The sequence below is a fragment of the Frankliniella occidentalis genome, unplaced genomic scaffold (assembly GCF_000697945.3).
Source record: "Frankliniella occidentalis isolate FOCC.00 unplaced genomic scaffold, Focc_3.1 Scaffold65, whole genome shotgun sequence".
Lineage (NCBI taxonomy): Eukaryota > Metazoa > Arthropoda > Insecta > Thysanoptera > Thripidae > Frankliniella > Frankliniella occidentalis.
In genome coordinates, this window is record NW_026267195.1 from 703,898 (window position 1) to 707,023 (window position 3,126).

Genomic DNA, 3,126 nt, shown 5'->3' on the forward strand with positions numbered 1-3,126 from the left:
TGTACACTGATATATCAGCAATCATCAATGATCGCTGATTTTTCAGCATACAATGTACACTGTTGAGTTTTCAGAGAAGTCGGCCGGCGATATTTTTGTTTGCAGCGTTGGTAACAGCGTTAGCGTGCCGATTGTCTGGGTGGTGTGTGACGAACTCATGTTCTACTATAACAGCGCCTGCGAGCTGTAGGGTAGGCCACCCTGTAGTACACGCATGTACTGAAGGGAAGATGTTGTCTACCTACCAGGCGCTACGAGGGACGCACTTTCCGGACGATCCATTGGAGAATATTTCAAAATATCACAATCCCGCGCATGGCCCGACGGATTGAGAACCTATACGACCTTACTGTCGCTCACAGTGTGTTGTAGATTCTCAGATGAAAATGTGCACTGAAATACTCGACACCGCCGCCAATAATACTCGTTGTCTACCAAAACGAAGTTCTCCCCAACACGAACACGCAGCAGATGTGCTAAAGAACAATCACCATGTGAAGGTACCAGGACTATCATAGTGACACGCCACACTCAACGTCACAGCGCCATCACGCTATCACGGTCAGCTGGCGGCTCAGCTGGCGGGTCATTCTGTCCTATTCAGAAGACGCGGAAGTGACATATCATTATAAACATCTTTATAAGCTCAACCTGACCTGGCCAAAATAATGACGTTTTAATTGGGGTTATTTCGTCTCAAAGGTTGGTGAATTTCTGAGTTGAAAAACGTTTTTCAAACTTTACCTTACCAAGCACAATACTCTTTCTTCAACCTCTAAGGGAGAAGTGGTGATGGAGGTAAAGAACGAACAAAAAGTGTCCTGGTGCGCCGGCGTCACGGCGGCAGGGCAGGGCCGCGCGGATCTATTTATTATTTACCCCCTTTCACCAAGTATATTAAAGATGGCCTCTGTACCTTGTGGTCTTGCGCTTTTTAAAAATATCGCAATACCCCGAAAATACACCCCCACTGCGCAGACGGCCGTCACCTTCAACATGTCTGCACCCTGGTCGTGGACTTTTCGACTCGGCCCGCCTTTTATTCACATTGAAGTTTCGCGCCCCGATGACAGCAAGTGAGAGGGCGAAGATGTGGGGTAGGAGGCGAGGTAGGGGTAGCTCGGGGAGAGGGGGGGGAGGCAGGCAACACGCCAGATAGCGCCCCCCCCTTTCCCCCCTTTGAGCGTCGCCACTCACTGCGGCCCTCTCTAAGCTCCGCGCGCCCCATTGTTTGCGCATATTGTGCGGGCAATTAAGTTAGCAGAAAGGCTCGTTAGCCCCCTCCGGGCCCCGCCCCGCCCCGCCCCTCGCCTTGCCCTGCTGTCAATCTCTCCCCAGCACGGCGAGACGAGACGCCCCCGCGCCGCTCGGCAGCGGGGGAGTCAATCTGCATGCGCGGTCCGTCGGCCGTTTCGACAAACGAAAAGCCGTTGTGGTGACGACCACCCGACCCGCCACATCGCTGCGGACTAATAAGACAATTTATGTTGGAAACTCACTGACAGCGAGTATGGGAGAGCAGAGTACGACATAAACGGCGAGAGAGACCTTCCCCATGGGAAAATCTCGTAGCATCCACTTGGAATCTACGTGATTTCGTGAAGTCGAAATCAACGTTGTATCTACGTGTATTGGGTTACGTGGGGTAGGTGTCATTTCCCATGCGGTTGGGGGTGATACCTCTGTCCTTTTGTCATGGACTCATGGCGACTCATGGGTAGAGTGTCTCTATACCCATGGGTGACTGGCATGAGGTGGGAAAGAGAGAGAGAGAGAGAGGGAGAAAGTGAGAGAGAGTGTGAGACCATAGCCACTGAGCAGAATCACCCTCTGCTGCTGGATCCCCCCGACACACCGGCACATCCCCGACCCGATGCATCCCCGCAGCCCCTGCACAGCTAAGTCCCCCACAGCGGACCCAATTGTTAGAGTCGCAGGGAGGACGGAGGGAGGGGGGTTGGGTTGTGCCCTGTGGGTGCCGCGAGACACAGAAAGCCACTACTAATCCAACCCCCACGCTCTGCTTCCCCCACGGGGGCAAAAGGTCGCTCGGAGCGGGCAGGCGGGCAGGCTCCGGGCGGGTCTGGCGGGCCCCGGCAGCGAGCTCCCCGAGAGGGGCCCCTCCCCGGCCTCGGCCTCACCCGCCCAGCCAGAGCGGTTAATTGGATAAATGAACAGGCGAATTCCGGGCGACACGATTGTCGCCTCGTTACTCCTCTGGGTTAAACGAGAGGCTTCTGCTGCCGAATCCGCCCCCTGCAAGCTCTCGCTCGGACCCACTCGGTGGGACCCACTCCAGGCGCAGACTGCCAACCCTCACAACAAACAAACGCCAAAGGAGCATTTAATTTAAATTTTCGTCTTGGGCATCTCCATCCGTGTAGACCCGCCCATTCCCGCCAGCAGGTGGTCAAAATCTTTGCGACTGCGAATAAGCGAATCTAGATAACCGCAGTCATGTGCATGTTGTAGTTGACTTCCGGTGAGTGCGTTGAGCCGAGTCGCCGAGTCTCTCCTATTGCCGCGCTTTTTGATAACTGTCCTTTTTGTAAATTTCTAAGTGACCTTTGAATTCTATTTCAACGACGAAACTTAAATGTCTTCTTCACATCCATTCCTCGACAAGGTGAGTATATCATTTATGAAGTTTAATTTCCTCGACTGCCCCGACCAAAATTTTGGCTTTGAGAAGCGCCCCCCAGTTTGTTAGGTTATGGAGGCGTTTAGCTTTCACGAAAGCAGAACGAGAGCAGAACGAAAGCAGAATTTGCTGCGTTCATTTTTGTGGTCACTGTATACTAAATCAGAGTTCAGGTTATTAACTAGCTTCAAATATGACTGTTTTCACACCGGATTCCTGAGAGGTTTGCCGTCCGCTTGCATGCTTGCGCTTGCTCATCCGATGGAACGCCGTTCTGCGAACACCTGTTGACGTGCCAGGGTAAATCGGCCTCGTCAACTATTTATTTACTCTGCACTCAAAATCAGTTCCCAAAACCGGCATGACGTCGATCCCCTCCGACTTCTCGAGTCCTACCTAACCATGACCTAACCTACGTAAACGTAAACGTTCCGCTCCGTGCCCCCGCACCGCACCCAGTCAGCCACCTGCCAAGCCTCGCTTTT

The 3,126-nt window shown here is 53.0% G+C and overlaps 1 protein-coding gene across 1 annotated transcript in view; it reads left to right on the forward strand.

Moving 5' to 3' along the window:
• The first annotated feature begins 2,489 nt into the window (after positions 1-2,489).
• The window catches only part of LOC113208511 (protein espinas-like), a 312,486-nt gene continuing 311,849 nt past the window's right edge, over positions 2,490-3,126 (forward strand). The window contains exon 1 of the mRNA XM_052268186.1: positions 2,490-2,626. The gene's annotated coding sequence lies outside the window, so the exon portion shown is untranslated. The remainder of the gene's footprint in view (positions 2,627-3,126) is intronic.